Below are 22,569 nucleotides of genomic sequence, written 5' to 3'. Positions count from 1 at the left end.
ATAATTCCGTTCTAGGTAGAACATGTTCTAAAATAATGTCAGTTAAAGTTTTTGATTTTCTATCCACATAAATAATCATTCCCCCCCCCTTTTTCAGGCTCATAAAGGCCGAAAATCCATTTTTGTTTACCGTAACTATTCTTCCAACATTGTGTTTCCTTTTGGTAATAACTAGACCTGGGATTTTAGACTCTAAAAAAGTTTTAGGCACCTAAAATAGGCTTTAAAAAAAAGTAAATTGGCTTTTAAAAGAGAAATTAGGCACTAAAAATATGTTTAAAAAATGTGTGGATAGGCAGGAAATAGACTTTAAAATATTACAATATACACTTAAACTGTAACGTGAAAATTTTTTTACTTTAACAAACGTGGTATTCCTATTCTTAACCGAAATAACTGCAAAATTAAGACAGAATAAAAAAGATATTTATCAAAGCAATATTAAAAAGTCTTGTGTCAAAAATGTCATGGATTATATGATATATCATTATCAGTACTGATCTAAAACCTTAATACTAAAATCACTGTACACAATTACAGCATCCAATAACGGTGTAAATGCGAATGGAGTATGTGTTTATTATTTGTGAGGAACGTTCCTACAGTACTTTCATTCGTAGTATGCTTTACAGTACATAACAATAATCTTCTCCAAATTTTCCACAGTCAGGCTGTGTCTTTTGTCTGTTAAAATTGTTTTGAAAGCAGAAAAAGAGCGCTCCACACTCACATATGTTAGAGGGGCATAGGAAAATTTACCTACATTTTTCAATTCAATTTCAACTTGGTAAGTCTACCTTTTCCCCATCCATTACCTATGTACCCTTTTCAGCACTGAATAACCTGGGTTCTTCTGCAGTATACTAGACCACTTGTCTCTTATTTTATCCCCTACCTTGCCCCTAGCACTTTGTATGTTATTCTCAGCTTCCTCAATTACAGAAAATTGCTGTTTGAGACTGTTTCCTTTTTCCTCCATTTTTGTTGATTATGATGATGCTTGTTGTTTAAAGGGGCCTAACATCGAAGGTCATCGGCCCACCTCCATTTTTGTAATGGTGACTGGAAGAAATGAAAAATTTGCCCGAATATACGCAATGTCTCTCTGAACACTGGAATAATCATTTAACAGCAGAGTTGTCCGTTAAAGGCAAATTGTCTATCACAGTCATGATTTCCTCAAGATGTTCTGCATTATACAGGGCAGCTTCCATACAGGAACCCCAATGGGTGATGATTGGCTGTGGTGGAAGGGGAATAGAAGGGAGTTTCTCTCGAAAGATGGCTATTCTTGATGGAGCCTACAGAGCACTTTCTTCATTGTTGAAATGATAATATTTACTGCAGGAACTCGGTCCTAACTGTTTCTGCAAGTCTATGCAAGGCATGGGCCATGCAAGTAACATGAATTAAAGAAGGCTAGAAAGTTTTGAGGAGAGGTGCAGTGGCAGTCATGTAGGAAGCAGCATCGGAGACAAGGAGAAGGACTTCAGAATCATCAACCCTCCCAGGATACAACAATTGCAACCCCTTTTATGATGAAATATGCATTGCTTTGACTATTGACTTTCTCAACCTGTTTGGAGCAAAGAAGGTGAGCAGAAGATGCCTGATTGGGTTCCAGTTTTCCTACTATAAGGTTAGCAATGTACCTGTCCACAGAGTCGGTGGTTTCGTCCACACACAACGATATGCAAGACTCCCCAATATCCTCCCTGATTGACAAAATGACCTCATTGTAACAAATATCTAAGTAGGTTTTCTTTAATGTAGATACTGATGGGATGTGCTGCTTTGTGTATTTTTAAAAATCTCTGAAAACCAGATTATGCACAACATTCCTGGGGATATTTGCTTTAACTAGGGCTCTACACATATCAGCATAGAAACCATTATGGGTTGTAGGAGATATGGTTTGTGTGAGCAGAGTCTGTCTAATGTTACTTTTCATGGCTGCTTTCGCTTTGACACTGGCAGGATCTGCATGCTGCTGAAGGTGGCATTTTTTCTCATGTGAAACCTAAAATACAATAAAGTGATGTCAGTTAGAGGCTAAGATGAGGAATAGAAAAGGTAAGTTATTGAATAACATTTGTAATTTTGAACTATTTAAATTAAGCCATTATTACTCTAAAGTTAATTAAGAACAAGAATACTACAGTCCCCGAAGGGCCTTGGCTTTCAATAACGGTTGTTGCCCAGCTCATGGCCTGTAGATATTGGGTGGCGTGTGGTCAGCACGATACATCCCTCAGCCATATTGCCTTGCCTCTGTGACCCCTGCCCACTGTAGCTTCTGAATTGTCCTCACGATGCTGGGTCAACACCGTTCCAAACCTCATAGATTTCTAAATTACTGCCGGTACTGGGAATCGAACCAGGTTGCCTGGACTAGGTCTCTACAATTAATTAGAGGAGCCAATATCAAAACCTTAGTTTTAGATTAATATGAAATTTAAGATATATGCACATACCTGTTTATTGCAGTACTAGCAGAAAATAATCTTGGCATCAAAAGTCATCCCTGGAAATTGTACAAGCCATTGTTTTATAAGCGCACTCTTAGATGATTTCATTTTAGGCATGATGAACTAAACAGATGTTCTTTTACTGGCGACTTGACACAGTATGTCCCTTCTTACTACCTGCTCCTTGTTCTTCCTAGATAATCCACCCCGTCACTCGACACAGTACGTCCTTTACTACCTGCTCGTTGTTCTTCTGAACTAATCCTCCACCTCCACCCTTCACTCAGCATTCGTTTGGTGACAGTTGTATGGGAAGAGCACATTTCTGTGAAAAACCCACCCTCTGCTGTTCCGCTCGTTTCAGGGATGTCCATTGTGTGATTGTAAAAATTACGGAAATTTTATTTTATTTTTAAATATAGGCATTTTTAGGCACTAAAATAGGCTCTAAAGGTCCAAATAGGCATTTTAGGACACAATAAAACTCTATTAATGTAAGGGATTTTTTTCATGAAACATCAACATATTAAAAAAAAATCATGTTATTTCTAGGGAAAGAAATAGGCATTTGCCTTAAAATCCCAGGTCTAGTAATAACAATGAACAATAGTGACTACATCACCAAACTGAAATTTATCTTTATCATTAATCAATTTCCACAAGCAAATATCGTGGAAATATCTGAATTGCTGCACTGCACACTTCTTCGTCATGTTCACGATATTAGCACTTGCTAAGATGCGAGTTTTAGATGCCCATAACCACATTAATATAAGTTTTCTCTTCTAATTTTGAGTTGCTAAAAAATGTCTCTTTCCTGAGGCTTCAGAAATTCCAGCACTTTCTGCACCTGAAAATGTAGCCTAGCAATCCAGCCCTCTTTTTCTTTACCAAAGTACAGTTGCCTCTACAGTTTCTGCTGACACATCTGCCTTCCTTCGGCAATAGCTTTACGTCCTGTAGCTTCCTTATAACACGGTCATTTGCTACGTTAAAGAACGCAATAACATCTTGAATGCTCTTGACCTCCATTTTGCTGTTTGAACTACCCGCGCTAGTCATATGGACAAAGATAATGAGAATTCACAGACATGACACTCCCATTCATTGGTGCTACCTCTGGACCTCAAGAAAGAAACAAAAGACGGCACGAGCAGCAGAATACAACATAAAGGAGTCCTGTCTACAGCCCGTAAGTATGTATCTCTACTAACAATGGTATTTCTTAATTTACCACAGATTTTTCACTTTATTTGTGTAAAAGCCATTATTATGTTCCATTTGGGACGAATATTACAGTGACATTTTGTTGATACCTTTGGTCTACATAACCGACAAAAGCTTTTGTACAAGAGAGGCCGCAAAAATCGCTCAAAATCCAATGTAAGTGTGATGTTTGCTGCCACAGCTGATGGCACATTGTTGCCACCTTACATGATATGTAAGGCTAAGCTTCTCTATGATGTATGGAGTGAAGGAGGCCCAGCAGTGACCAGATACAACAGGAGTAAATCAGGATGGATGGCCATTGCTTCCTGGACTGGTTTAAAGTGATAGTGATACTATACTATCGTTGCCTTGTGGGTGGAAAGGTTATTATTGCCGACAGCTTAAGCTCCCACCTTTCCCCGGCTGTCATTGATTTGTGTGAAAGGAATGGCATTGGGTTTGTCTTTCTACCACCTAATTCCACACACATTACACAGCTCTTGGATTTTGCACTGTTTAGACCCCTGAAAAGAGCATGACGATAAGTTCTGGAAAAGTAGAACTAACAACAAATGTTCAGGAATTGATAATGAGTATTTTCCTCGTCCGCTGAAAGAAACTTTTGAATGTTATCTCTAACCATAGAAGAAGACATTTGCTCTGGTTTCAGAAAAACAGGAATCTATCCTTTTAACATGAACAGTGTCTTGAAATGTTGCCAGCTGAACATGATGGGGATCATAGCTCTGTTAATGACAGCCTAACAGAGTTCTTAAAGAAACGACAGCCTACACAAACCTGAAAGGAAAAGGAAACTGAATGTATCACCTGGCAGAAGTGTCCATGCACATGACTTACAGTCAATGGCAGAAGCGAAAGATAACAGTAATAGCGATCATGATCACAACACTGGACAGACAGAAGCTATCACAACCACAAACCCTGATCAACAGTCTGAAGAAACTAGAGCACAGGCTGTTAGGATAGGATTTTATATTTTTAAGCATGATCGTCCCTAATGACCCCATCCCTGGGCCGAATAGGGACAAATTTTAATGGCAAATTATTCAAAATTTTGAAATACAGTGACTGACAGAGCAAATGCAACACCAAGAAGGAGTGGTCAGAACTTTATGCCAATTGCAGGGTAGACTGACGTCACTGAGGTATGCTCATGATGTGAAATGCGCCGCTGTGCTGCGCACGTAGCGAACGATAAATGGGACACGGCGTTGGCGAATGGCCCACTTCGTACCGTGATTTCTCAGCCGACAGTCATTGTAGAATGTGTTGTCGTGTGCCACAGGACACGTGTATAGCTAAGAATGCCAGGCCGCCGTCAACGGAGGCATTTCCAGCAGACAGACGACTTTACGAGGGGTATGGTGATCGGGCTGAGAAGGGCACGTTGGTCGCTTCGTCAAATCGCAGCCGATACCCATAGGGATGTGTCCACGGTGCAGCGCCTGTGGCGAAGATGGTTGGCGCAGGGACATGTGGCACGTGCGAGGTGTCCAGGCGCAGCCCGAGTGACGTCAGCACGCGAGGATCGGCGCATCCGCCGCCAAGCGGTGGCAGCCCCGCACGCCACGTCAACCGCCATTCTTCAGCATGTGCAAGACACCCTGGCTGTTCCAATATCGACCAGAACAATTTCCCGTCGATTGGTTGAAGGAGGCCTGCACTCCCGGCGTCCGCTCAGAAGACTACTATTGACTCCACAGCATAGACGTGCACGCCTGGCATGGTGCCGGGCTAGAGCGACTTGGATGAGGGAATGGCGGAACGTCGTGTTCTCCGATGAGTCACGCTTCTGTTCTGTCAGTGATAGTCACCGCAGACGCGTGTGGTGTCTGCGTGGAGAAAGGTCAAATCCGGCAGTAACTGTGGAGCGCCCTACCGCTAGACAACGCGGCATCATGGTTTGGGGCGCTATTGCGTATGATTCTACGTCACCTCTAGTGCGTATTCAAGGCACGTTAAATGCCCACCGCTACGTGCAGCATGTGCTGCGGCCGGTGGCACTCCCGTACCTTCAGGGGCTGCCCAATGCTCTGTTTCAGCAGGATAATGCCCGCCCACACACTGCTTGCATCTCCCAACAGGCTCTACGAGGTGTACAGATGCTTCCGTGGCCAGCGTACTCTCCGGATCTCTCACTAATCGAACACGTGTGGGATCTCATTGGACGCTGTTTGCAAACTCTGCCCCAGCCTCGTACGGACGACCAACTGTGGCAAATGGTTGACAGAGAATGGAGAACCATCCCTCAGGACACCATCTGCACTCTTATTGACTCTGTACCTCGACGTGTTTCTGCGTGCATCGCCGCTCGCGGTTGTCCTACATCCTACTGAGTCGATGCCGTGCGCATTGTGTAACCTGCATATCGGTTTGAAATAAACATCAATTATTCTTCCGTGCCGACTCTGTTTTTTCCCCAACTTTCATCCCTTTCGAACCACTCCTCCTTGGTGTTGCATTGTCACTGTCAGTCAGTGTACTATGTGGATGATACTTGGTTCAAAAGATAGCATGTAACATAATCCTTCACTTCAAAGAGGAGAAAGTACCTATATTGCAACTCTTATTTCTGGATTTATTGTTAAAAAACCTTGAAATCTGTCCCTATTCACCCCACTTTACGGTAATATTTATTTACGTTTTATGGCCTTCATTGGACCACTCTAGCCAACTTTATACAAAGAATTTTTTAGTTTCCTGTCAGCCCAGTACTTCTTCATTCTCTCTGATCTTATCCTTCTTTCTTCATCGGAAATCACCCTTCCTATCGTCTGTTGATTCTGGTTTGTTTGTCTGCGAGTTTCTTGATTTTGTCGGTTTTGTTTCTTAGGTCTTCGACTGTAATTTGTAGTTCATCCATATCTTCCTTGATTTCTGTAATCCACTTAATGTTGCACTTACTATTTCATAATTTTTCTATTATTCTCCTGATGATCCTGTTTTCTGGTGTTCTGATTAGATGTCCAAAAAATGAAATGCGATTCTTCCTGATTGAGCTCATTACTGGTTCTATTTCCTTGTAGACTGTTTCATTAGAAGCTACTCTCCAGTGTCCATCTTTTTGGTATGATTTGTTGATGCATGTTCTAATGATTCTTCTCTCTATCTTGAGTATTTTGTCTATTTGTGCAGTGTTAGTTGTTTTGAAGATGGTTTCGCTTGTGTATGTTATTTCTGGTTGAATGACTGTTTTGTAATGTTTTAATTTTGTTGCTATTGACAGGCCTTTTTTTTTGTTGTAAGTATTCTTGGGGACATATTGTGCTCTGGTCAGTTTATTTATTCTGTTATGCCATGCTGGCTTTTCACTGAGGTTATATGTTATGATTTCTCCCAGATATTTAAATTTATCTACAATTTTGATTTCTTGGTTTCCTATGGCAATTTTGTTTATGAGTGGTGGGTCAGTAAACATGATTACTGTCTTTTCAAAAGATATTCCAAGACCAATTTTCTGTGCTATTTCCTGTAGTGATATAACTTGTTGTCTGGTTTCCTGAATATTGTTGGACAAGAGAGCAAGGTCATCGGCAAAACCTAGGCAATTGAAACTTATGTTGTCTTTGGGTCTTCCAGTTCGGATGTTCTTTGGGTTACTCTTGTACCATTCCCTCATTATATATTTCAAGGCACAGTTGAACAGCAGTGGTGACAAGCAATCTCCTTGTCTTAAGTCTGTTTTTATGATGAATGGCTCAGAGAATTCCCCTCTGAACTTGACTTTTGATTTAGTGTTGGTTAAGGTGAGTTCAATCAATTTGATTAATTTTGGATGGAGCTCAAAATTTCTTAATATTTTCAACATTGAAGGTCTATGGATACAGTCATAAGCTTTTTAAAGTCCACGAAGGTTACTGCAAGTGGTTTGTTTTGCTTCTTGTAATATACTATGGCTAATTTTAAAGTGATGATTTGTTCTGCACAGCTTCTCCAAGGTCTGAAGCCTCCTTGGTATTCACCTAATTCTTCCTCTAGTTGCTCTCTGATCCTCCTGTATAGGATTCTGGAGAAAATCTTGTATGTGTAGTCTAAGAGAGAGATACCTCTGTAATTATCTGGATTGCTTTTATCTCTTTTTTTGTAGAGTGGGTGGATTATGGCTGTGGTCCAATGTTCGGGAAACTTTTCTGTTATCCAGATTTTTGTTAGGGCCATGTGTAAGGATGTTCGAACTGTATCACTGGCATATTTCCACATTTCTGCGAAAACTTCGTCTTCTCTGCATGCCTTATAATTTTTCAACTCTTTGAGGGCTGTTTCCACCTCTTGGATTGTTGGATTATTTATGAGTTCAGGCGGGGTTTTGATGGGCATGTCTGTATTAATTGCGGAAAGTTCCTGGGGTTGTTCACAATTCAAAAGTTTAATGAATGCCTTTGCTATGATTTTGGTATTTTCCTTGTCGTTATGTGTCGTTTTTCCATCCTCACTTTTCAGCATTAATGTGGGAGGGGCAAATTTTTGTACTTGTCTTCCAAACATTTTGTAAAAGTCTCTGGAATTGGTTTTGTGGTAGTTTTCTTCTATTGAGTTGATTAGATCTTTCTGTGATTGTCTCTTGGTTTGCCTGATAATTTGTGTGAACTTTTCCCTGATATATTTGAGGTTGGTTGCACTTTCTTCTGTTTTGTGTGTTTGAAATTTTAACCATGCCTGATGTCTTTCTTCATGAATTTTGTCACATTCTGAGGTCCACCAGGCATGTTTTTTACGTGTGTTCAATGGGGCTAAATTTTCAGCTTGTTGCCTGAGAATTGGAACCAGTTCTTCTAAGTTATCTGTCAGTTTTATGTTCTGTGTGACTTCTCTATATGTATCATTCCTAATTAACTGGTGTGGATCAAAGTTCCTCTTTCGTTTATTGCATTTTGGTTTCTTTTTTAGTGGTGTGAACTTAATTTTGATTTTGACTATGTAATGATCTGAACCTATATCTACTCCTCTTAATACTTTAACATTGTAGATTTCTCTGTGGAAGGTTTTGTCCATAAATATGTGATCCAGCTGCCATTCCCCTTTTCTCCAATCAGGATGTTTCCAAGTTGTAAGTTTGTTCGGCCTCCTTTTGAAGTAAGTGGACTTTGAGATTAGTTTGTGTTCTTTGCAGAGTTCAACAAGTCTTTGACCATTCTTATTTGCATGTTTATGTGGAGCCCATTTCCCAATGATATCTCAGTATTTCTTTTCTCTTCCGAGTTGGGCATTGAAGTCCCCTAAGAGGATCTTAACGTTGTTAATATTTATTTGGTTTACAGTTTGGTCAAGGAGATCCCAAAACTTTTCCACTTCTTTCCTAGTCTTTGTTAGAAAATTCTTTTCATTAGTAGGGGCATGGGCATTTATGATAGTATAAATTTTGTTGGATGCTTTTAAACTCAAAGTTGCAATTCTAGGTGAGATGGCTTGAAAATCTATTATCGAATCTATTATTTTCACATTGATTATAAACCCAGTTCCAAATTGGGGGCATTGTTTCAATAACCCTTAGTCCAGGTTTCCCATTGTAAATTCTGTAGCCCTGAGATTCGAATGGTTCTTCTGTAATATTTCTCATCTCCTGGAGTCCTGCTACTAAAATTTTCTGTTCATCTAATTCGTCCGTAAAGTTCTTTAGTTTTCCTGCTTTAAGTAGAGAATTAATATTATAAGTTGCAATGTAGTTGATCTGATCTTGTTTGATCCTGTTCTTATGTGCTGGCTTAGGAATGGGTGATTGCCAACGCTCCGACTTGTTGATGTCTTCAAGGTGGCTACTTACCGAATCCGATGTAGCCTTCTCCTGCTTTCTTGGACAGGACGGTGGAATTTTTTTCCTAAAAGACCTTTCCATGGTTGACTTTCGAAGGTAGTTAACCTTGGGTGGAGCAAGCTCCGATTTACAACTACGGTTGTTAACCGCAGAGGGACAACCCCAGATGTTCAGGGTTCTGGGTTGGCATTTCCTCCTAACCCATCGAGGTATGGTTTTCCCGCCAATAATCGGGTGGCTGATTGCAGTGGTTTCCCACTGGGCGATGGCATCACCACGTCCCTACGCCAAACTTTACGGTAATAATAAACAGAACAAGAATTTGTAGGATAAACCATTTGAAATAATTATTTAAAATTATTTTTGGACAACGATTCAGATATTGGTGATGTAAAACTGAAAGCCCTCTTATTACTTATGTTTCCTTACCATACGTTGTATAGGCTACATCCTTTATATCATTACAAACAGTAAATTTCATATACAGTATATTACTTTATATACAGCATATCTTTACTGGAGGTCTAGTATGCTGTTTTTCTTAAGGTAATTAAAAAATTCAAACGCTGTAGGTATGGCAATGGACAGCAAGCTGCTTCTACCATCGTTGTTCACTAAATATTCATCTTCAAAATGTCGTGTACGCATTATTTAATAATAAATAATGTTATTGGTTTTTTTTCACATTAACAAATTTTACAGTGTTCAGAGAAGCCGGTATGTGTTATTTTGAACCGCAAGAGTTCTTTTACATGCTGGTAAATATACCGACATGAGGTTGACTTATGAGTACCTTCAAATACCACTGAACTGAGGCAGAGTTGGACCTTTCAATTTAGGCTCAGAAAGCCAACACGATACCCTTTGAGCCAATCAGCCAGGCAGATACTATTTGTCAGGGTTCACTGTTCCTTATTTTCAAAGGGATCCTATAAGAAAAGAAATGTAGGCCTCCTGTACTGTACATATGCTGGATTTTGTTACAAACAAAGGCATCATAAATCTGCATCACCAAAAACTGTGTTCTCTGTGGCATAACAGTTTACACTATTGGCTGCTGTTCTCGGTGACCCGGGTTTGATTCCTGGTACTGACAGAGATTTAAGAAGGGCTGGTATATGGCTAAAATTGTACACACAGAACGCTGCCATGAGAAATGTGCATGAAAACAGCTGCACCACCTCAGGACGAGGATACAGTTTACTATATTTTAACCCAAAACTGTGCACTTTATTTTTAAAAAACTTATTCCAAATGTGATATATCCTTTGCGTTGTTGTTGTTGTTGTTGTTGTTATGTTTTGTGCAGTTATATACCACACACAAAGACAATGCAGTTAATTTATTTGGTTTAATCTATTGAAGTGGTTCGTGGTGTGGGTTACCGGTACTGTTGTTGCTAGTCACGTCCTAGTTCATGAACCGTGGACAACGGCTGAGTGGCAAAGTAAGTGGTCCTGAGAGTCAAAATACCAATTGCTATGGCTCTTACAGTGCTCAGGCAGTTAGGATTATATAATCCACCAGCGGTCCCTAACCCATTAGAGGAGAGATCCTCACAGGGACTATGTGTAAATAGGGTAGCATCCTGCTTCACAGAATTTACTGAGCTCAGAACATTTTAAGCAAGCCTTGGACATATGGGAGTAACGGAGTACCACTCCCATTTGTGAAGCGAGGAACTCTTAGAAACAACTTAGCGGATGAAATGGAATTCAATGGAGAGCTATCAGTATTAATGGTGCTAATGGCAGAAAGAAAGTAGAACTGGCTGAGTCAGAAAACAGGATACATCTAGATGTAATAATAATAATCGTATGGCCTCAGCTACCATGTCCAGACATTTCAATTTGACGCCATCTGGCTGTCTGCTCGTCAATTTCGACGTTCCGTTTTACTCTAGGCCCACTAGATGGCAGACCGAGTAAACCGAAACTCTCTTGGGCGTCTATGGCTGAGATTTAATGAATTTTGTTGGGTAAACACCAAATGTATCACCAGAGATCTTTTACATGCCGACATCGTACGACATGGAGTGTCGAATGGACTTTTTTTTCCGCCCTTCAAAAATCTGACTACCTCCGCAGGGTTTGAACCCCCTATCTTGGGATCCAGAGGCCGACACTCTACCAACTGATCCACAGAGGCAGCTCATCTAGATGTGTTAGGATTTAATGATATTTCAATACGGGGAGATAACAAGGAAGAGATAGGAGATTATAAAGTGTACTTGATGGGTGTTAAAAAGGGAAGGGCAGTGTGTGGGGTAGGGCTGTCCATCAGGAATACTATTGCATGCAACATAGTTTCTGTTTGTATTGACATAACACTGCAATCAACAAGCTATAGAGTGGCTAGCATGTCTGCTACAGCACTCTGGGTGGTGCAAAGGAGAAATAGCAGTGCTATATTTTAAGGACCCTTCATATGGTTCCACCTGCTCATCTGTATATAAAATAAGAATTATGTCTATACATTGGTCAGAATTAAAAAAGAATGGCATTTCTGTATCGGTCGAGTACACGGTGACAAGGAAATGCACTTTTAAATTTTCCGTCACGTCTATGTCTTGTCTGTCTGTATGTACATATGTACACTCGTCACGAGAAAATGGCTGAAGAGAATTGAATGAAATTGGTGTGTAAAGTTGGGGAACGAGGCACTACAATCTAGGCTATAAATAATTTTATTCACGCTGGGTAAAATGGTAGTTTAGTGGAAGGTCCAAAATTTAATTCTTTATGTTATTAGTGGTCCTAAAGTTATATAGAATGAACTTCATGATCATTTATGTCTTACCCAGTTTTACCATACCGGCTATGATAACGGGGATATTGATAAATTTTTATTTTTGTTGCAAAGTCTAGCACCGAAAAAGGGTGAAGAGAATTTAATGAAAATTGGTATGTAATGTCAGGGAATAAGGCACTACAGTGTAGGCTATAAAGAATTTTATTCATGCTGGATGAAATGGTAGTTTAGAGCAAGGCACCTAAAATTTGATTTTAAAATACTTATGTTATTCGTCCTATTGAAAAGTACTATATAACAAAAGTTTACAATTTCCAATCATTTATGTCCTATACAATTTTACCGTACCAAGCATGATAATAGAATTCATGAATTACAGTTTTATGGTTTAGTCCATATCAATGCTGAACATTGGTTACATGGAAATATTGTTCAGTTATGTTAACTGGCGATTATTTTTGTCATGATTGTCTTAAGGTGTAAACCGCGTAGTCATCGGTTGATACTGACAAGGACAATTGTGAAAATGAATATAAAAAATGAGGAAAAAATCGTAAAGAAACAATCGCTTGAAGAATAAGAATGGATGCCCACATGTCAATTATTTTTGTGTTCATTCATAATTAATCAATATACTACGAAATGAGAGGAAGGTAAAATGACTGGTGCAAAAAAATACTCATTGTCTTACCTATTGACTAGTTTGGGCTTCAACCTAAGAATGCCATCTTCATCCTTGAAAGCACTTACACTACTTAAACACTTGTCATCACAATATTCAGGCTGAGTAAGATTGCAGATTTCTTTTATCTGGTTGTTTACAAATACAGTCCAGTTGTCTTACTTCTGGATTCAAGTCAAAATGGTGGTAGAGTCTGTCCAAACTCAGTATCTTTCAAATCAAGTGGATCCTGCACAGACTTACACAATCTGGTACCTACCAGTGCAACAATCAACTTCAGTTGGATCATAGTGGCTGCCTCAATAGGATCTACTCTTGCTTTTGCTGCCAGAAGACATGTCTTAAACAAACAAAACAAATACAATTTTCATGTAATTTTCTGCTTGTGGAGTCTAGTCTAAGTGTCGGATCCCTGTTACTCTGAAGAGATAAGTGTCTTCTGCCTTTTCTTGAAACCTCCCCTTCATTTTTTCAAACTCCCTCGTTTGTTCCTTGATCATGTTTTTGATTTGTTTGAAGGGACATGCCTCCGTGACCACCTCTTTTACGATTTTTTTTATTGTTTCCATGTCCTCCCTGCTATTATTTCCCCTGGAAGTCGGACCTGGGTTCAGTTCTAATCCACCGATCCAAAGCAATATCAAAATCACCGCTGCAGAAAGCATTAATTCTCCTATTTTATCCAGTTCTATTTTACATCCTCTTGTCTTCACTTCTTCTTTCTTCCTTCCCAACCTCCTATGCTCGCCCTGTACTGTTCTACACCAATCATTGCCTGTAAGCACCTCGCTGCCTTCCTGCACTTACACTACCTTCTCCCACTCCAGGGACCCTCCACTCCGTACGTCTGCACTCACCGGTGGCTCAAGGTGAACTGAAAGAAGAGATAAGTGGTCATCCTCCTGAAATAGGAGCACTTCATACCACCCATAATTATTTTTGAGAATATATGCCTGGACAGTAGCATAGCCAGAATTTCAGTTGTTTTTTTTTTGGGGAGGGGGTCCATTAATGTAGTTCTTCATCAAGAATTTTATTTTGATAGGTGTACAAACTTCCAGAGTTTAGGTGGTATAGAATACCTAAAAAGGAAATTACCGTCCTTGGATCCAAGTAAGAGTGGTGGATTCATGCGGATTCCAGAAGATAATAGTAATATTCTTCTTCTTCTTCTTCCGCTTTTCCAACATCTATGTGGTCGCTGTTGCGGACAGTGTCGCACATGTGGATTTGGCCCTGTTTTACGGCCAGATGCCCATCCCGACGCCAACCCTATATGGAGGGATGAAATCACTGTTGTGTGTTTCTTTAGTAGTGTAGTGTGCTGTCTGAATATGAAGAGGAAAGTGTTGGGACAAACACCCAGTCCCCGAGCCATAAGAATTAATCAGACCCATTAAAATCTCCAACCCGGCCTGAAATCAAACCCGAGACCCTCTGAACTGAAGGCCTCAACACTTATCATTCAGCCAATGAGTCGGACTCCGGAAGCTAATAGTAATATACATTATATCAGTGGCGGCTCGTGCTGAATAATGTTGGTGGTTCTGCTCTGTGACGGCCAGTCCATTGCAGTAAGTGTAATAGACAAATCTAAATTCGTATTGCACACGGAAAGTGTCAGCTGAGCTCGTGTGAATCCTTCCTCCAACCCCGCGGAAACGCTTTACTCCATGTCATATCTGTAGTGAAGTTCTCGAAAATGTACCGAAATAATACAGGTAGACGTTCATCTCAATTTGTAAGACCCCGATTTCGAGCGACATCGACAATATAAATAACTGACTTGTACGAAAAACAACAATTAAAAAGCTACAAAAATTAAAGCCCTTCTTCCGCTTATCGAAAGAAAAAAAAAATGTTGACCTATCGACTCATTCATATTTACAAAGGTTCCGAGACCTGCATACATCTTTGACAGCCGGCTTTCTTAATGGAGGGGGAATCTCGTGTAATGGTACTAGCGTTTCATTTTCATGACTACCTAACTCGGAAGAATTCACTATCATTACGGAGAAACATAGTCATGATTACTGTATATGCTTGTAGGCCTAAGAACTCGCTCATTCGCTCCGTACGAGAGAATGTTTTCGGTCGTTGGACAGAATTTTGCTGAAGTCATGGTCATTTACTCGTACACCAAAGACAGAAAAATATACATACCGGTACCCCCAATCATAAGGTACGTTGTTTGAAGACTTAACATGGACAGTAAATTGATTTTGTGTTAATTACAACCATCCTCTTTTATCACGCATTTATCCTGTAGCCTATTTATTTATTGGTTATAGAATGTCCCAGTGAGCTAGTGGCTCAAGGAAGGACTGCCCTTTACAATCACAGCTTGGCAGCTTTAAGTTTCGGTTAACAGATAAGGCATAGGCCTACATATATAACAAGGAGTATTTTACAATTATTGATTTACATCATAATATCATTATGTTACATGGAAAAAAGAAGATATTAAAAATAAACTAAACTTAGGTGGAAAAATAGGTACACAGTGGTTATCGATTTATTCTCCAACATATTGTTCAAGGAAGAACCTACGTACTTCTTTCTTAAATCTCTACAACTTATTGATTCGTTTTAATTTGGGAGCTATTTGGGCTTTCTTTCTATTGAACAGAAGCATCACAACTATACTGTAGTATCTCAGGATGTTGACATGTAAGCATTTTAAAACATATCAATATCCACACAGTTTTATAAGTTCTCTATTTACACTAGGACTACACTGGGGTGAGCTTTGACGAAACAGTTGAGATTATAACATGCTCGCTCGCTGCAGAAATTCTCTCACGGACGGTGGCGCTGTCTAGTATATTATTTACTAAGTACAGAGGCCTAGCACTGGAAAACTGCCCCTTCAAAATATTCACCAAAATTATAACAGGAAAAATAAATGAGGAAATAAACGAGCATCTGCCAGAGAACCAATTTGGTTTTAGGAAGGGACGATCTACCCTAAACGCTATTGAACTCCTGCTAAACCAAATCTGGGATGCCTTAGAAGACAACGGAAAATACACTGACTGACAGAGCAAATGCAACACCAAGGAGGAGTGGTTCGAAAGGGATGAAAGTTGGGCAAAAAAACAGAGACGGCACGGACGAATAATTGATGTTTATTTCAAACCGATACGCAGGTTACACAATGCGCACGGCATCGACTCAGTAGGATGTAGGACCACCGCGAGCGGCGATGCACGCAGAAACACGTCGAGGTACAGAGTCAATAAGAGTGCGGATGGTGTCCTGAGGGATGGTTCTCCATTCTCTGTCAACCATTTGCCACAGTTGGTCGTCCGTACGAGGCTGGGGCAGAGTTTGCAAACGGCGTCCAATGAGATCCCACACGTGTTCGATTGGTGAGAGATCCGGAGAGTACGCTGGCCACGGAAGCATCTGTACACCTCGTAGAGCCTGTTGGGAGATGCGAGCAGTGTGTGGGCGGGCATTATCCTGCTGAAACAGAGCATTGGGCAGCCCCTGAAGGTACGGGAGTGTCACCGGCCGCAGCACATGCTGCACGTAGCGGTGGGCATTTAACGTGCCTTGAATACGCACTAGAGGTGACGTGGAATCATACGCAATAGCGCCCCAAACCATGATGCCGCGTTGTCTAGCGGTAGGGCGCTCCACAGTTACTGCCGGATTTGACCTTTCTCCACGCCGACGCCACACTCGTCTGCGGTGACTATCACTGACAGAACAGAAGCGTGACTCATCGGAGAACACGACGTTCCGCCATTCCCTCATCCAAGTCGCTCTAGCCCGGCACCATGCCAGGCGTGCATGTCTATGCTGTGGAGTCAATGGTAGTCTTCTGAGCGGACGCCGGGAGTGCAGGCCTCCTCCAACCAATCGACAGGAAATTGTTCTGGTCGATATTGGAACAGCCAGGGTGTCTTGCACATGCTGAAGAATGGCGGTTGACGTGGCGTGCGGGGCTGCCACCGCTTGGCGGCGGATGCGCCGATCCTCGCGTGCTGACGTCACTCGGGCTGCGCCTGGACCCCTCGCACGTGCCACATGTCCCTGCACCGGGCGAGTTGGCCGTGCGCGTAGAGGCGCACGGCTGTGAGCTTGCATCCGGGAGATAGTAGGTTCGAATCCCACTATCGGCAGCCCTGAGGATGGTTTTCCGTGGTTTCCCATTTTCACACCAGGCAAATGCTGGGGCTGTACCTTAATTAAGGCCACGGCCGCTTCCTTCCAACTCCTATGCCTTTCCTATCCCATCGTCGCCATAAGACCTATCTGTGTCGGTGCGACGTACAGCCGCTAGCAAAAAAAAACATGTCCCTGCGCCAACCATCTTCGCCACAGGCGCTGCACCGTGGACACATCCCTATGGGTATCGGCTGCGATTTGACGAAGCGACCAACCTGCCCTTCTCAGCCCGATCACCATACCCCTCGTAAAGTTGTCTGTTTGCTGGAAATGCCTCCGTTGACGGCGGCCTGGCATTCTTAGCTATACACGTGTCCTGTGGCACACGACAACACGTTCTACAATGACTGTCGGCTGAGAAATCACTGTACGAAGTGGGCCATTCGCCAACGCCGTGTCCCATTTATCGTTCGCTACGTGCGCAGCACAGCGGCGCATTTCACATCATGAGCATACCTCAGTGACGTCAGTCTACCCTGCAATTGGCATAAAGTTCTGACCACTTCTTCTTGGTGTTGCATTTACTCTGACAGTCAGTGTATTACACCATCTTCATAGATTTTACTAAAGCTTTTGACCTGATAAACAGGAAGCTAGTGATAGACAAGCTTAAGGAGATGCTAGGCACTAACAACATATGGACCTATCTCATCACATCAATACTGCAATGGAACGAGTTTCGGATAACCTCACTCCCAACGAGCTAGAATAACATAGAGAGGCGGAAGCGCTGCCTGGGTGAACCTAATAGAACGAACGTCCGCCATGTTTCCTGTTGTCACACAAGCAAGGGGGCATGGCCTTTGAATGACGAAAAGTGTAGAAAATGCGCATTTTAGAATCGCTGGGGGAGAATTAAAGTCCGTTGCCGAAAGCTTGAAGCATGAAAGCGAATACCGCCACTTCATCATATTTCAGGACGAGGCCAACATCACGATCAGTCGATTGTAGGGTAGTTCGAAATCATCGCACAGTGACATACGAATAGGCCTCGAAATCGGAACAAGAGCGTTACCCTGCTTGGCTGTTGTGGTTAAGCGTAAATTAGAATAAAAACGATGGACATAAATATTTATGACAGGAAATCTTAAAATCATAGGGACCTATAATATGTTACAACCTCATTCTGTTCATATTTTTAAAATTATTGCATCCTCATGAGTACTGTGTTCCTTTCTTAATCTGTTTACCCTCCCGGGTTGGTTTTTCCCACGGACTCAGCGACGGATCCCACCTCTACCACCTCAAGGACAGTGTTCTGGAGTGTGAGACATTGGGTCGGGGGATACAATTGTGAGGGAGGGCTGCACCTGCTATGCTGAACAGGGGCCTTGTGGGGGGGGAGAAGGAAGCGGCCGTAGCCTTAAGTTAGGTACCATCCCGGCATTTTCCTGGAGGAGAAGTGGGAAACCACGGAAAATCACTTCGAGGATGGCTGAGGTGGGAGTCGAACCCACTTCTACTCAGTTGACCTCCCCAGGCTGATAGAATCCCGTTACAGCTATCGTGCCCCTTTTCAAATTTCATGGCGGAGCTGGGAATCGAACCCGGGCTTCCAGGGGTGGCAGCTGCTCACGCTAACCAGTGCACCACAGAGGCGGCCCATGAATACTTTACCACAATAATCGTTTAGTGTAATTATTTATTATAATATAGGGGGGATATCATGTTTCTCCCATTACCATATCATACTGGGATTACTAGCTTGAAAGTTGTCCATTATGAAGTGTGGCGTAGTTTTAAAAACCAAGGCAACAGACATCTACAATAAAGGCTGTATACATTTCAAAAATAGCAGTAAAATGCTGTATTTATCGTACCGGTACTTGGTGTACGTTTGAACGAAATAAGTGATTGTTTGTGGTTACGTTTTCTTGGTGGTGGGCGTTCCATTTCCTTTATTTGTAAATGTGAATGAAAATTAAATAGGGCTGGAAATATACAGAGCATAAACAAATGAATTCAGTGGGATACCATTTATCTCTTTTCGCCCTCACAACGCATTGTTCAGTTAATTCCTTGTTCTTTAAACGAAATCTGAAACAAAATTCGACAAATAATTACCGTGGCTATCCGTACTTTCGCTAATAAACAATAAAATGGATTTAATTACAAACAGAAATTACAAAAAGGAATCTCGGCTATCATTCAGTAATACTTACTTAAAGTACGATATATCCTTGGTTTTATTACTCCGATTAGTACAACCATACGCTGAGCTTACGGCTGGCATTCTTGAAAGCGAGAATCTATCTTTTCACTTCTTAAAACTTAGGGAATTAAATTGGCAAGCACGATCTCTCTGTCACCTCAACATATGCTCTCGCGCCAATTCGCTTTGTTTTGACAACCGTTAACATGGCTGCCCCTTATCAACTTGCTTCAAGCAGGGAGCGCTGATATTCTAGCTCGTTGCTCACTCCTCACTCTATCAGATCCAATAGCTCAATCAAACGGGGTCCTACAGGGTGACCCACTGAGTCCTTTGCTGTTAATAGTTGCAACCGCAGATATCCTAAGAATTACCCAAAAGGAGGGAGTATGTTCTTGCGCGTATGCCGATGATATTGTAATTGGCTCAAGAGACATAACATAACTACAGGAAGCTGTAAATGACGTCCAAAACTGGTGCTCCGAAAACAAGCTGTTCATAAATATCTCAAAAACAGACACCATGGTGTTCAGGAAAGGAGGGAGAGTACCCGCCTCAGCAGAGACCTTCATTCGGGATTTAAAAAAATTAAAGATAGTATCAGACTTCAAATATTTAGGCATCACCCTGCAATCGAGCGCATATTGTCTCACAAAACATGTCACAGAAAAGGCAGCTCAAGCAATGATGGCAATGCATGAAATAAAAGACATTAGATCACGTAGTCTGGAGACAGCAATGTTGCTATTCATAGTAAAAATTCTTCCAATAATGACTTATGGCATTGAAATTATCTGGACACATTTAACAATGAGGAACGTATCTACCTTGGAAAAGGTGAAAGCGAACTATATAAAGAAGGTGATAGGTGTATCAAAAACGACACGATCTAGACTTGTTTATCTCCTCGCCAGGGAATCATTTCTCATAGAAGATCTCAGGACAAGTATGCCACTACCGAACACCGGTGCATCAAAGAAACTGCTAGCAAATCTGACGGAGAAGAGAGAAGTAGTCCAACCAGACTTCTATGGCACAGGGGCAATGATGGATCGCTCGTGGACAAAAGCTAATTTTGAATTAAGACATGTCATTACAAGATTAGCAGTTCACGGTTTTCATCACCTACTCTGCAAATCAAAGCACTTCCATGACCCAAGTATAGACTGTGAGTGCAAACTATGTGGAAAAACGTGTGAACAGTACCACATTGAATTATGTCCAAGAAGAACAATGTCTATAAGTGATTATGCAAATATGTAACCCATCAATGTAACCTATATTCTCTGTTATGGCTATTTGGCTGCATTAAATACGGTATATTATATTTACTAACTCTATGGTAAAGAGAAATAGGTCAGGCGTACTGCAAGGCGTGCAGTTCATACAGAACCTTATGGGCGACCCTTAGCCACCTATCGGAAGAAAGCTGTAGTTAAGTGTGCTCGCCCATCGCCCTCTACTATGACTGCGCTAATACGCCTTCCCAATACAGCGATATGGGCCTAGTTCCCATTTTTACCACCGAGCGCTGTTTCGCTGGCATTAAAACACGATTGTTCATTACAGCACACGTGAAGTGTTTTGTATATTTCTGTTCAAATATAAAGCCAATCACTCAATAATTATATTTGAATCACACCTTAATAAAGAAATTCAGTGAAGAACGTACCCCTCCGCAGCGGAAAAACCGTACAAAATAATGTTAACGGTAGGTAGTAAATACTGTAGAAAATATATAATTTAACACACTTTTCTGTGTAGGTGTTTCGCGTTTTTGCGTTCAAATCTTTCAAAGATCTCTGGTATTTATGTGGCTATGTTATTTAGTACAGGAATACCACACTCGCAAGTACCTGCACTCAATAACTATGAATGTCCGATTTCAGGACAACTGAAGTGAGGAAAATCACGCAACACAGACACTAAATGGTCACTCATAGATGCAACAGGATTTTTATGTACAAATGGTTGTGCTTTCAATACAAAATCGTGAATAACTTTCAAAATCCACAGTGGCAAATTAGATGGGTAATGCAGCCTGCTGTTTTGATCTCTCTTATAAATCAATCCGTTAGCAGTGTTGAACGCCTTGGTCTTGTCAAAAGAATCAAGCATCTTGTCCGGCTGCAATTTTGCTACATTTGTGCTACTGACACGTATGTCGAATCAATTTTTTTATCGATAACTTGTATTTGACAGTGGTATCTGCATTAAAAAAATCGTGCATATCTGAATAGGAATGGTCTTTTAAATATCATAGGGCTGTTATTACTTCAGTCGCGAAAATATAATTCGCGCGCAGCACATTCATTTCGTAAATTTAGACGGCTCGATGTTTTTTCGTGTAAGAAAAATGAAGCCGTTTCACAGTTTCATTTGATTGCCTCTGATACAGTTCCTTAATACAATCACCATTTATATCCTTGGAACCGTCAAACATAGATTTTTTGAGTAAAGCATTTCTTTTCAGAATGTGCCATTTGTCGAAAGCAAGAAGAGGCATTTCACTACCAATAGGATGACAGATCTTCGGTTTAATGTGTTTTGAAGAAGACATTCTTCTTATCCTGCTAACATTAGTCTTATGATTGTCACTTACAATGCGCAATACGAAAAAACAGCAAGCTTCGACTTCCTTTATTGCTGTGAGTGTTCAACTATGTAGCTCTGTACCTAAAAGCCTCTTAAAGAAGAAAAATGCTGCTGTAGCCTTTATTTTGTAGTCACAGCAGAAATTATAAAACAGAAAATGTTATTGACTAGGGTAATTCGATTTCTACTTTCGTTTGGATGGCGGACATCTTCAGTAGTTTTTATTCGCTCAACATGGAATGAAGCGTCTTTCTGTTGAAAGAAGGTGTCGAGTTTCTTGTCATATAACGTCTGCTGTTCGATGGACTACCAACAATCACAATCTCTCTGCTTCACTTAGGCACTGACTTTCTGCTAAGAGGCGCTCCTTTACTAAGAGTGTTACTCCAGTCTCGTAGTTCATATCTCCTACGTAGCATGAAAGTGCAGATTTATTCGGCGTGGCAAACAAATCGTTAGGATGATCTTGAATTGAAATTCGGCGAGAAATGGTTCTTGAAATGACATTTAGCCATTTATGACGTTGTAGATCGTTGAGAGGAAATTCATGGATCGAAATCCCACTTCCCGATCTGCTTTTCATCTTACATTAAGGCACACAGCAGTAAACAATATTATGTACATAAACACTAAAACGGTTCACGGCCAAAGAAATAACCAAATAAGGAATATACAGGCTCAAATTACACCAGCACTCTTAGCAATGATTACTGAGCGTGTCTCGTCAAGCAGACTAATTCCAGCTTCTCAGCGCTCCAAGTGC

The sequence above is a fragment of the Anabrus simplex genome, chromosome 1 (genome assembly GCF_040414725.1).
Source record: "Anabrus simplex isolate iqAnaSimp1 chromosome 1, ASM4041472v1, whole genome shotgun sequence".
Lineage (NCBI taxonomy): Eukaryota > Metazoa > Arthropoda > Insecta > Orthoptera > Tettigoniidae > Anabrus > Anabrus simplex.
The sequence above is the reverse complement of the archived record's forward strand: the minus strand, read 5'-3'. Positions refer to the sequence as shown.